Here is a 13648-nt window from a genome sequence, read left to right on the forward strand (position 1 = left end):
TTTTTTGGGGGGGGAGCGGGGGGAGGAAAAAAAAATAAGCTTATACTTAAAAAAAAAAAAAAAGCTTTTGGCGCCATATTAATGACGTACTTAAAATTTGCCATTTCTCCTGCGTCAAAAAGACGGCTCTTGCCCATCGCGGGGCGGGCGGGGGCCGCGGTGCGGAGCCGCTTCCCTCCCTCCCGCACCCGCGGAGCGAAGTTGCGCGGCCGCGGGGCGTGGGAACCGCCGGGGCGGGGGGGGGGGGGGGGGAGAAGCGGAGCCTCCGCGCCCGCACCGGAGGGGCGAGGAGCGGCGGGGCTGGGGATGCTGCTGCGGCAGCAGAGCTCCCCCCCCGACCCGCCTGTGTGCGTACACGTGTGTGTTCCCCCCAAAAAAAACTTCGCAGACTTTCCGCGCAGAGGTGCGGAGCGGCGCGGCCGCCTCCCGCCTCCCCGCGGGGTGACCCTGCTGCGCGCTGCCCGAACGAGTGTTTTGGGCTCTGGGTGGTTCAGGGCTGCCTGTTGCCAGCTGTTTTCCCCCGGATTAAAAACAACGACAGCGGTGCTGTCGGGATAGAAACGGTTTCTTGAATTAAAATAATAATAACTGGGTGTACACCGTGCATCTTCCCCAGCTCCCGGGGGCCCTACAGAAGTTGGCTTGCACTGTTTTAAACCATTGCTGCAGAAGATTAAAATTCAGGTTAAAGACAGTCTTTCAGTCACAATCTGCCATCATCTCTTACGGTCTTTCAGTCACAATCTGCCATCATCTCTTACATTCGTTAAGCTGGTGAGCTCTAAAACGCTGAATTACCGGTTATAAACCACTAGGAAGCACAGCTACGGTAGCCAGATGCTCCCCACCGTACATCCCTGTTGTGGCTCCTTATAAATTGCCAAACTTGAATGAATTAGTCTGCAACTTTCTGCCTTGGCAGCCTGTACTGGATGTTTTCTGAACGCTCCAAATCCTTTGCCTCTTCCAAAGATGAAAGCAGAGTAGAAGAGCATCATCTTGGTCATTCTTGGGCTTGCCATGTTTTTTTGACTGTAACTCTGGAAATAGGGTCTTGAAATTTGGCATGAAGCAGCCTTTTGTGGTCTTTTAGATAAACCCACCCAAATTAGTCCTATTACTGGGCTTTGAAGAAGAGCAGCTCACAACACAGGGGAAAAAAAAAAAGCCCAATGCTGCTGAAATCTCTGAAGATGCTGCTTTTGGAGCACCTGCTGCCCCAGATGCTCAGAACCCATTCAACAGGCCCCCCCCCAGGGAACAGGAAACATCAGCCCCTGGTTAAAAAGCCTTTGCTGGGATTACAAAAGTAGTGGGATACACAAGCACAGCCCCTGTCTGTCAGTCCCCGGCAGCCCCAGGGACCTCAGTGGGTGCTGACACTGCTGCTCCAGCATCCAGCAACACTCACTGCCAGGACTTCACCTGTGGATCCCACCTCATCCATGTGCACAGGCTGCCTTAGGGGATATTGTGAAGGTCACTGTGTTACCTGGTCAGAACATCAGAAGTGTCCAAAGTGAGGCATTCCATACCAATTTTATTGTGCACAGATACTGTAATGCAGTTGTTAATTACACTGCCCCAGTCTGATTTCCTTACAACACCTGCACACCCTGGACCTGCTGTGTAAGTCAAAAAGAAAACACTTTGGCCAGATCCTCATCTTATCTGCAGAACCATAAACTGCCCAAGGAGCAATGCAAGGGCTGTGAGACTCAGAAAGACTGTGACAATAGGACAAAACTCTCCCAAAGAAGCAGATTCTCTCCATGCCCTTGCCACAGGCTGTATGATGCTAACAAAGTCCTTAACCCAAACTTTTGGCTGCTGGTGGCTGCAGTGCCCACACTGCGGGTGCGTGGCTGGAAACCTTTAGCCTGAATTGCTGACATCCATCTTCGTGCAGCTGGAAGCAGTGGGTGCTGTGCTTGCATGTGTGAAGTGCTGTATCATGTTAAATGCTCCGAAAAAGCAGACATTATGCTTTTCAGATGGAGTACCCTGAATTAGTCAAAACTGACCTTAATCCATCCATGTGTCACCCTGACCCATCTTCAAAACGGGCGTTTGGGGAGGATTAATGAAGGTGCTGAAGCACTGAGGCAGTGTAGTGGAAAGTGCTGTAGAAAGAACCATGAGGACATTTATAACTGTGTCTTTTGAGGAACCTGCAGGTCCCCCTGCTCTGGTCCTGTACTGCACACTGCAGCCTTCCCACCCTCTGAGGCAATTTCTCCATGATTTCTGGACAACATCTCTTAGGAAGGTCACAGCATGGCAGGGCAGGTCCACAGCATGCCTAGATGCAACCTCAATGCATTTTTGCCATCCAGAACATCAGCACCTTGCTCTGCTTTGAAAACTGCATCGAGAAGTATTTGAACTGTGTTTTCTATCGCTGTGAAATCCAAAAGTGGTCAGACATGTGAATAATGTGCTGAATAATGTACTCTGCCCAGGCTCATGTGCTGAACAATAGGCATCACTGAGCCCCTTGCTGCCCATCTCACTGCACACACAGCGATGCAGAAGGAAAAGAGTATCTGAACATGAAATTAAAGTCTTGTTCTGCTTCAACGAGAGGGGGTAGATGAAGTTGCACTGACAAGAAGAGTTCAGACATTTCTGCATTTTGAGTACTTTCCATAATAGAATTTTGGCTACCATACATGCACACTTAAACACGGCTTGTGTACAAACACATAAATGTGACACACACACTCAGATAGCACCTGATGGATGGTTCTCCAAGAAAGGTCATGTATATGATACATCCAACACTGAGTTTACATAGTATGACATTTATGTAACACTTATGAAGAGCTCTGATGGGGTGTTGTCAGTTGGCATTTGCTAAGAGAAGAAATAAATCTAATAACAAAAACAAAAAAAAAAGGCATTTTGGAAGAAACAATACTGCACAAATCCTCTAAAAGGACAGAATTGTCTGCACAACAAAGGCTCGGCTGATTGATGCTAAAATAAGCAGTTATGCAACAAGTAAGAAATACGATCTCCAGGGAAGAAACCAGCAACATTTCCCTTTCATCTTCATTCACCGTGCTTATTTTTGCAAACCTGAAAGGAAAAATATAGGCAGCCTCTCAATGATGAGCACACAAGCAGAATTAACAGATGTTTTGAAGTGAAGGACAGAATCTTTATAAGTTTTGTATGAGTTCTGCAGAGTTAAATCCCATCACTAACCATGAGTCCCCAAAATGCTGCAGAGCTGATGCCTCATGGCTGCTTCCCCACACGCTGGGGGAGTGCTGTGCTGGGGTGATGAGGTGTGAACACCTTGATTTTAGGGGTGACTCTGCTCAACCCTAGAGTTACAACTACACAAGTGTTAAAGCAACTTCAGGAGAACAACAGTATCAATTAGTTCACCTCTCGACGCTTTGGTTTAATAAAATTTCTCAGTCAGAGTTGAGAGCAGTGAAGATCTTGGTGCAGACACGGGAGAGAAAGAGGAAAACCCAGTTGCCTTGTTGGCATCAAAGTTGATTACTATAATACGTGGGCACCAGACACACGGGTAGGACAGGACCATGGGAGTGTGAGTAGTCCCCAAATACAGCAAAAAAATGCAGTGTAATTTTGAAGACCTTTAGAAACAATCTATTTTCTGACATTAGCTAGTGAGAGACCATGAGGGAGGCTGAGATCCCTCAGCCTGCTCCTGCTGTGACACCCACCCATCTCTGATGCTGGGGGAGCACCATGGAGCAGGGAGCTGCTCTGATGACAGAGAGCTCCCAGAGATCCTCAGAAGCACCATACAATTTGAGAACAGCCCAGGAGACATGTAGCTGCTGATTTACTGCCTTGGATACCCTCTTCTGAGGCCTCTGGTAGCCAGAAGTCATTAGAATAGCCTCATGGCTGCTTTAACTCCTATCAAAGACCAGGGCAGTGCACAGACATTCCAGGAGGGGAAAACAGAGATGATGAAAATCTTGCTGTGCCCATATCTCAGCTGGGGTCATCCAACACCCCAGCTATAATCGGGATGTTTAGTTTTTATTAAAATATGTGTTAATTTGGAGAGTAGTAAGCAGATGCAGCAGAAGGAAAGAGAACAAGCTCTGTTCTAAATTACAATAATAATCATTCCCATCTTCGAGAATAAACTATGACAGATCAAGGGAGAGATGGCTGCTATGGTCATTATATAAACTAATCCCTTTTCTTTCTCATTCATTTTGCATAATTCTTTTCCTCTCTGAAGCTAAGGAAAAACACTATACTTACAGGAGAAGAAATTTGATTTGGCAGATCAGTGGATAGTGAGATTTTGTTTGCAGTCTCAATTACCTTCAGTAGCTGGAAATTTGGTATCAAACTGTAAATAAAGTAGATATAGCATTACAAATGTCCATCCCTTGACAGAGAGCTCAGAAATTCTCTATGTTCTAGCAACAGCTGCTTTAATATCTTTCAAAGAAATGGCAGCTTCGCTCTGTCTGAAGGGATTACCTTTAAGGAATGCATCCATAAGTGGCTTTGTGCAAAGATGCTCACATTCCTGTGGGGTTTGTGCACTGCATTTTTTCTGCCAAATTTCAAGATTCCTTTTTGTTGTTGTTGTTGCTTTTCCCGTTTTCTCTAAGTTTGCCTCTATTGCCAAGTGCATGTAATACATCCCACATTTCATGCAGTCGCCAGACTGGAAGAACTGGGGCTTTCAAAGGGCCTGTGAGTTATATTTGGGAAAATAAGGGCCACCAGTAGAGAGGAGAACAGCTCCAGTGCCCCTCCTGCGACAGGAGACCTGCTGTAGCTCCTCCTGCTTTGGAGGGATCCTTGGGCATCACAGCAGACTCCCCTGCAACACCCTCCCACCCTTCCCTGCTTTCATTCCTTTGCCTCCTTTTTGTTGGCATTTCACACTTTCCACCTTCAATGCAGTGAGGGAATAGCACAGCTCCTCAGACCACGTGGGGTTTTGTATGAAGATGTTTGACTGCTACAGGCAAACTCAGTGGGTGATGGATGATGGAAACAGAAGTAGATTTAGAATAATAATTCAGCTGGAAGGGACCTGCAAGGAGCATTTAGTCCAGCTGCCTCAGTACCTCTGCTCTCCCTCGTGAAAGACTATCCCAAAGGCAGGACAGGCCGTTCTAAACCCTGGTCCTGCCCATTCCCACTCCATAACCCAGGAAAGATCCGCCAAGGTGTAAAAGCCATTGTGTTTTACTCCCCTGAGCAGGCCAACAGAGCTTTCCTCCTCCCACAGGAGTCCTGGCTTGGGAGGGAGGTTACAATCCCATGCCAGTGGGTGTCTTCCTACTGCACATCCCACCACAGAACATGCCATTACTCTCCCAAATAAAAAAAAGAGACATTAATGATCCCAGTCACAGCTCAAAGCACCATTTGAGTGAATGGTACATATGCTAAACAATACATGCATCAGGACTGCATTAATCCACATTTTGTATGGATTCAGTTTATAACCCAGTTGGCTATTTCCCTGTATTTCTCTGGAGTTGGAGGGTGTGAAAAAGACATTTCCATTTCATTGACTAAGTTCCCAAGGGGAGAGTTTATGAAAGTGCAAGTGCATAATTTACTGCCTGACAGGATAAAGATGGTATCTGGTTTTTAAAAAATAGTGTACCCTGAAAAACAAAATTGCTAGAAAAGAGATTTGTTTTCCATAAGTACCATATTTTAGAAGCATTTAATTTAGCTTAGAAGCACTGTTAAAAATATATGCATTGTAAATTGCAGCTGTATAACACGATATTTATCAGATAATGTCACTGAATAGTCTCCTGTTGCAATATAAATGCCAAGGCATTTATAGAAAATAAATGTTGAAGTAGCAAGCTTTCTTTTCAAAGTGGAAAACCATTATCTCATCCAAAAGTCATAAATAAAATTATGAGGGTTTGCTTACAAGGTTGGTTTTAACCGTAGGGGGGCTGACATGGATACTCCATCGCCTGAGCAGTGTTCCCTTGCAGCAAACTCAGCCTGGGTGCAGCCAGAAGAGAGGGAGGCACATGGGATGGGCAGTGATGGCTCAGAAAGACCTGAGAGCAGCCAGAAGGACAAGTCAGCTGTTCATGCACTTGAGGGAAAGAGATAAAGATGAAAAGTCAGGGATTTCTTGAGGTACACAACTTAATATGATATTTATAATGAGATTCCTGCAGCCCTCTCCTGGCTTCATGAATTTATCCTTCTCTGGTTCTGCTCCTTTAGCCACTTCTTGGATGATTCACGTGATGCACTGTTTGCTTCCTTCTCCCTCTGTTTTCTCTCTCTGCATTTTTCTTTGGATAAACCAAGTCCACTGATCCTCTTCAGTGACCATACTCACAGCAAATTGCTGGTTATCTGCCTTTCCACACTCACTTCTCTCACACTTTGACCTGCCTTGTAACATCACACAGTCAGAGCTGAGGCTGAAGGTGCTGAGCCGAATCCCTTGCTCTTCTCTCCCCCATCCATCCATCCATCCATCCATCCATCCTCCCAGTCAGAGGAGCGAAACACAACTGGCACAGCTCAACTGGTACATCCTCAAAAGCACTTTATATGATGAATGATATGATGGACACCAGAAACGTGTCTAAAATAACTTTTACATACCATAAGTGGCTGGCTGGGTGGACAACTGATTCACTGGCCCATCAGCCACGGAGGGGAAGCAGAACACACCAGCAGAACACACCACACAACAACTCCCAGGTTTCTGGCCACATTCAGAAGAAAATACTTCAGTCCTGGTAGCTCCTTGCAGGGAGGATCCCACACTGAGCATTGCCCTCCTGCGAGCACCAAGGACCTCATGGATGTGCACCATATTAGGAAAATATCACAGCAACAACAGCATGGAGACTTGTTAAACCATAAGTCTGTCATCTCCTGGGATAGGATTACAGCCCTTGTGCAGAGGATGTACCAGCTGCTGATTTGAATTTACCTTTGCCCTTTGGCCACTCTTCACTGGCCCTACCAGGCTGCTGAGCAGCCCCACGTTTGCCTGAGCCATTCTCTCTTGGGCTCCACGGATCACAGGCAACCACTGGAGCAACAATTCCTGCGTGCCATGACTTCAACACATTGCATATGCAGCACATACCCCCTTTAGAGGGGTTATAATCTTCAAATCAATTGTACCTGGCAGCAGAAGTTTAACATTAATGACTTTCTTACTACGGATGGAAAAACCCTTCAGAGCAAACGAGCAGAAACAAGATCGCTCGGCTCCTACCCGAGGAGGTGACTCTGGGGTCACGACCAGCACTTGGGGCAGAGCTGCACCCTGGGTGCCCCAGCACAGCCAGGAGGGTTGGTCTGGCAGGTCACCCTGCCTTTGGAGCAGAGACCTGAGTTCAGAAGAGGCTTTAAGGATCTCAGCTCCTTAAAATAAAGATATCAGGAAAAGGTTCTTCACCCAGGGCCCAGTCAGGCACTGGAAGAGGCTCTCCAGGGAAGCAGTCGTGGCACCAAGCCTGAAGAGAGCTCAAGAAACGTTTGGACAACACCCTCTGGGATTTGTGGGGTTGTCCTGTGCAGGGGCAGGAGTCAGACTCAATGATCCATGTGGGTCCCTTCCAACTCAGGACATTCTGTGAGTCTATGAGTGCTAACAGTGGTGAGGAGACAAATACCCATCACATCACACAGCCCTGCAGCCAGAGGCACCTTCCCTGCAACAGCAGCTGGGACTGTGGTCCCAGGGGAAGCCTTGTTCTCCCCAGCCAGGGACAGCTGGGGGGGTTCAGTTTCCTTTTATCTTGACAGCCAGGAGAAAACAGGACCCGACCAGTTACACATTTAATTTCCAAGCTGGTCCCTCAGGGCAGGAGGACTGGGTGAGCCAGGGAGGGTGAGCGTCCTGTCCCGAGCGTGCCAGGCATCCCGCGGTGCCCGGGGGTGGTGGCATCTGCCCTGGCATCCCTCGGGGAGCAGCAGCCGCAAGCCTCGCTGCCGGAGGAAAAATAAACAACTCCAGTGAGTCACAAAGGCAAGCGGCATATGACGGGGACAGGTACTTATGCAAATAAACTGTTAACACCCAGCCAGACAGAGCTGATAAGCCTCCTAGGCCAGCTGGAGGCTTCCTCATCCTGCTGGGGGCTGGGGGGAGGAGGAGGAAGACAGCTTTAGGATAACAATAGAAAACCGAAAAGCAAGAGCAAGGCAGCTCTGGGGAGGTTGCAGAGGGCTGCCTGGTTTGGGTACCAATCTGCTGCACCTGGCCATGCCAGTGTGTCCCTGAGCTGCTCTGCTTCCAGAAGCATCCTTCCGTGCCAGTGTGTTAGTGTGTGCCCATCACTGACACCTCCCGGGGTGCTTGCCAGGACACATTTCCCCACACGCCCAGGGCAGCAAGGAACTCCACCCCACGGCAAAGTCGGATATTTGTGAGGTTGTAGCACAGGAAATACAGGGGGAGCTGCCTCCCCCCCCTTTGGAATATCCCCGTAACTCCCTCCTCTCTTGGCTGACCAAACTCCCAAAAGCATGAATGAGAGGCAATTTATCCTTCTGAAACACTGCTGGGGATCCCCCAGGAAGCTTCATATCTGGCCTGGCTGGGCTGATGATAATCAGATAGAGGGGGTTTAAAATAATCAAGCCTAAGCAGCTGAAATCCAAACTGGAATAAGTAATGGGGTCAGAAAACAAACACTGCAGGCAGGGCACAGCCGGGGGGTCTGCAGGGCACCACACACACACACTTGGAGTGGGCTGAGCTGGGAGCTGTGGTGCTTCTTCAGGATGCTGCCCAAAAACCAGAGTCTCCCAAGCCCTGCACTTTTCTGGTGCTGGGAAACCTGTGCAAAAGACCCCCCCATGTTTCACAGGGAGCCCCCAGAACCAGGTGGCTCCTTCCCCCCATGGCAGCCACCACCACAAGTCTGAGCCACAGAAGAAAGGGTTTTGCTGCCCCAGAGCTCTGTCAGTGTCCAGTCTCAGCAGCTCAGAGGATGCAGGACACCTCCCTGCTCCTGTAGCATCACCACCCAATCGTGGTCCACTGATCCCCACCCCCCTGGCTCTGCCAACACCTCCACCTGCTTTACCCCTGGGCAAGGAAGAGGGACAGAAGCACCAAGGAGAGAGGGAATTAAGTTTAGGGAATTTGTTTTGCCCGCTGCTCGGATTTCCAGCTCATATTAATGATGTAATGCTCCAATGGTGAGAAGCCAAAGTTTGCCCTTCCTGTGGTGTTCCCTTAGGAAAAGCATATTACTGCAATGTAAAACTGAAAATTGAAACAGGCTGGTGCTTCACCAGAGAAAATGCCTCTCCCTTTTCCCTATTCAGTGAGGCGGGGATGAATGTTGTGAGGTTTGAAAGAAAAACTGAAAAAGCCTTTAATTAATCCCTGGAGGCTAAACCCTGCCAGATATGGACAAGATTTCTCCTCTGCCTTCTTTTTGGAGCAAGAACACGAAGCTGCCTTCCTGCTGCAGCTCTTTCCGGGGGATTCTCAGGTCCCCAGAGGAGGATCCAAAGCATTTTCCAAAGTTTTTTTTTTTTGCAGAGAGGATGGCTGCCAGGGAAGCCTCACTGCTGTCCCTGGACAGCAAGGAGACCAGGAGCCCCAGCACAGACTTTTGGAAGCTCTTACCTGCTGGGAGGAAACTTTCCAAGTTCAAGGTCAGGTCTGTTTGTCTTCCCTCCTGACAGACGTAAACTGTTATGCAATATTCAGGAAGTCACTTTTATCAGACTCGATTCAATTTCTAAGATTAAGAGCATGGAAAAACAAATACTAGTGCTGGATGGAAAGTGCTGGCACTAACCAGGCCAACACTGTGTTTGGACAAGGATTGCTATTAGGGTATCTCTTATTTCCACAAGTCAGTAGGGGCAGGATACAAAATGTTCTGCTCTTTATGGGGTGCTGATGATGATGAAGAGGAAAACTAACCCTTTCTTGGAAAGAGCAGAAACCATAGCAAAGCTGGTTTGGTTTTTTCTTTTGAGAGCAACTTCTGTAGTTGCTACTCCAGCATCTGGGAGCATCCTGGGATATAAAGCCGGGGCTCAACTCCTGGCAGAAGGCAGAGGACTGCATTGCTAACAGTGCCTGTGCTTTGTTTGGCTATAGCTGCAAGGCAGGTAAAGGCTTTGCTCCCTAAAAACCCAGCTTGCAAAGGAATGGGTAAAATATAGAGCATGTGCAGTTTTCACAGGGATCAACAGTTGGGACAGCATAACCACCTCATTCAGAAGATGCACTGGAAAAAAGAAATCTGAACTTGCAGAGGGAAGACTGTATCAAGCAAGACCCAAGCTGGTCCTATGATCTAACAAGTCTTAAAGTCTTTAAAGAAAAGCACCAGGAACTGCAGTGGAGGAGGATCAATCATTTGATCTATAGAGGTCCATGCCAGAGGTCACACCAGCCACAGCCCAGCAAACATATCTGCCTTCTTGACACTTCTTCCAACCACAGTCCTCAAAGTTTCAATAATCACCACTATTGAGACTAGTTCAGTGCTTTCTGTTGATACAGGAAAAAAATCAGAGGTTTAGCTCCCAGCACTGGGAACTCCCTTAATTCAGTACTGTGTATATAAGTATTATACAGAGAAAGTTAAAATGTGGAAATAAGGAGCTCTGGAGTTTGATAAAAGCTAAGGGAGAACCTGAGGTTTGAAAGAAAACCATTAGCAATAGCAGATTTGCAAGTTCAGCTGTGGGAAGGACCACAAAATCCAAGCACATGCTATATATCTGCTTTTTATTGACTGCTTTGTGGGGAGCTGCATTTCTTGTTGGAGTTGGGAGCTACAGCCTGCACTCTGTGTTGATTTTGATTATAGAGTGGTGGTAATTAAACCTCTGGAGCATTAAGTTGCCATTTTAACCAAATGCCTGCATTTTATCTTGATGGGAAATTGAGAGTGAGACTCAGATTTTCACAGTAAATAAAAACTGTTGGCTGTTTCACAGATAATCCGTTTCCTCAGCTTATGTATGAGAAAATCCTCCCGTACAGCTTCCTCTACCCTTTTGCAAAGGCACACGCTCCTTGAGGAGGCTCAGCAGCAGCACTGCCAGCCCCTGCACGCTGTTCAGCTTGTAAAATAATAATTATAATCATAATGTGCCTCCCTTAATGACACTTTTAATCCAGAGACCAGTGTCCTTATCTCCACGTGAGCAAACAGAAGCACGCAAAATTTTTCCTCCAGTGATATAAATGGCCAAGGTCAAAGTCAGGAGTAACCCAGCACCCAGGCTCAGTCTATCAGCAATATCCACTGCCTGGCTCTGAGGTAACGCTCTTATCTACAAACAGATAGGCAAGGTGCAAATCTACTTAATTCCTGGACTCAGTTCTCTGCTGACAGGCACAGATCTGCCACAGCACACCTGTAGCTTAGCAATTGGGCAAGTACAGCCATTTCAGGTCGTGATTTTCACTGTGTACCACCCTGAACAAGCGACTGAAACAGGTAAAATCCCTGAAATGCCCTTGTACTGCAATTAACAGCAATGCTGCTGGAGTCAGACCGAGATACTCAGCGAAAGGCCGTGAGGCTGCAGCGTGTGCTGGCTCCTTCCGTGCAGCCAGGGCATTAAGTGCTCTGGGAGATCAGTTATTCTGATAATAAACAGTTGCCTGTGCAGAGGATTGGGCTCAGCCGCTCTCAAAGCGCAGCCGTTGCCACAGAAGCTTTTCATCCCCTGCTTTCAGAGTAAAGTGCATCCTCCCTGCCCACAGCAGCAGCAGGTTTACCACAAAATACTTGCAGAGGCAGCTGTTACTCACGGGTTGCTCCTTATGCAGAGGCGCTGGGATGGCAGAGTGAGGAGCTGGGACCGGGGCTGCTGGAGGTGCCCAGCTGTGTGTGCCACCTGAGACCAAGGGCAGCCACAGGGCTCCTTTGGGGCCGTGTTTTCAGAGACAATCCTGCAGATCTGCAGGTTCACTTGCCATCAAAGCTGCATCTTCCTGGGTACCAGAGTCTGAGGCTGCATCACTTCACCTCCATCATCGCTGCCCTCCAGCCATCTGTTGAGAGGAGATGCTGGCACAGGGGTGCAGGGACACAGCCACCTCTGCAAACCTCAGGAGAGCTCCTGCCTGCACAGCTCCCTGGGGGAGAGCTCTGGGGAGGAGATGCCTCAAGTACACAGAGCTGCTCCCCCTTCAGCGAGGCCACACGAGCTCGGGTGTGATCCAAACCCTCCCCAGCAGAGCAGCACAGCTCCTCACTGCTCCTCCCCATCCCACCCCGGCTGCAGCTTGGGATCTCCCCATGGAAACCTGAGCGAATTCCAAGCCAGAGCTGTGCTGGAGGTTTCTCCAGATAGAAACACAATTGCTGCTGGGGTGGTTGAGGACTCAAATAGAGTAAGGTGGCTTCCAGTTTGAAGAGGATCACTACTGAGTCAATTTGGAGAAATCATTGTTTGCTCTTGAAAGTATGAATTATTCTATTATTTATATCTAATATAGGTAATGAAAACTAAAGGAAATATTGCTACTGATGCTGCTGGATGCAGGATTTCATACCTTCTTCCCATCATACCATACTGGGATATGACACCCTCCAAGTGTAACTGATAAATCCCCAACCCATCTCCAACTGTTCTACATCCTGGTTTTTTAATCCAACATGAACAAACAAACAAACAAAATTAATTTTTTTTTTTTCAAACCAAGCAAATTAAGGAAGGAAAACAAACCTAGATGTAAATATTTAGGGTAAGAGAAAGAAAAAGCTGATTATTTCTGCATTTGACAGGACAAATATAAAATTATCTTCTTTGAAAGCCTCATGTAAGCTTTATCCTGCATTCTGACATTGAGGGAAATGTTACTTGATTGCATTTTTTCCCAGGAATGGGTAAACTGCTCTGGTGGTTTGGAAAGACATAAGAATCTATTTTTCAATTATTTTTTCTTTTTTTCCACAGCCTACTGTCATTTTTTATTTGAGTGATGGCCAGGGTTAGACGGGATAAACCACCACAAGTTAGAACTTTCTCAGAGTATTTTTCTGCTGTGAATTTCTGGAAACAGCAGAAGAAACCAAGTTTGTGTGGAGGTGGTGCCCTGTGAGGAAGAACGAGGCTGATCGTGTAGCCAGGAGACACCTGCAGTCACCAACATTCTGGGACACTGTCAGCAATGACATAAAAATAATCCATTGATCAAACTAAATTGGAAAAATACTCAGATAACTCAAAAAAACCCACAAGAACTGTACAGAGCAGCTCAGTTACTGCTTTCCACCCCTCCCAGTAAGCTGGGAAGAGGTGGTTTCCTGCCATCCTCCCTCTTTTCCCCCTTTCCTTCTCACCCAGGTAATACCAGGCTGGATTTCTTTGGAGTCATGTCTCAAAGTTTCTCTTTTTCGCATCTCTAAAACATTGTATTTTAAATAATCTCCTCCAAGTCTCCCTCTTCTTATATCAGCTGTTGCCATCTTCACTTTTAGCAGCTACCCTCAAGACACATCAATTCACTCCACCACCATAGCAGTCCTCTTACATAATTTACAAGCTTCTTGCCTTCTCCTCTTTATTCCTGTTACCTTTCCACATCTCCTCTTACCTGGTGAACCAATAACCCACCTACCAAATGGCCAGCCCATAACCTTTGCCCCACCAGCCTCTATAATCCATCTGTCAGCTCCTTCCCAAAGAACAG

At 47.4% G+C, this 13648-nt stretch overlaps 1 long non-coding RNA gene across 4 annotated transcripts; it reads right to left on the bottom strand.

Moving 5' to 3' along the window:
* Positions 1-1537: 1537 nt before the first annotated feature.
* LOC113947043 lies at positions 1538-6969 on the bottom strand. 4 transcript variants are annotated; one of them, XR_003527623.1, is made up of 4 exons: positions 6613-6969; positions 5915-6088; positions 4261-4702; positions 1538-3081 (listed from the first exon to the last, which is right to left on the bottom strand). It is a non-coding gene; the product is annotated as an uncharacterized LOC113947043 (long non-coding RNA). The 4 variants fall into 4 exon arrangements; XR_003527621.1 differs by lacking the exon at positions 6613-6969 and having other exon boundaries at positions 4261-4351; positions 4486-4702; positions 5915-6528; XR_003527622.1 differs by lacking the exon at positions 6613-6969 and having other exon boundaries at positions 4261-4351; positions 5915-6528.
* Positions 6970-13648: the final 6679 nt, after the last annotated feature.

Source organism: Corapipo altera, unplaced genomic scaffold (assembly GCF_003945725.1).
Source record: "Corapipo altera isolate COAL_440 unplaced genomic scaffold, ASM394572v1 75, whole genome shotgun sequence".
Taxonomy (NCBI): Eukaryota; Metazoa; Chordata; class Aves; order Passeriformes; family Pipridae; genus Corapipo; species Corapipo altera.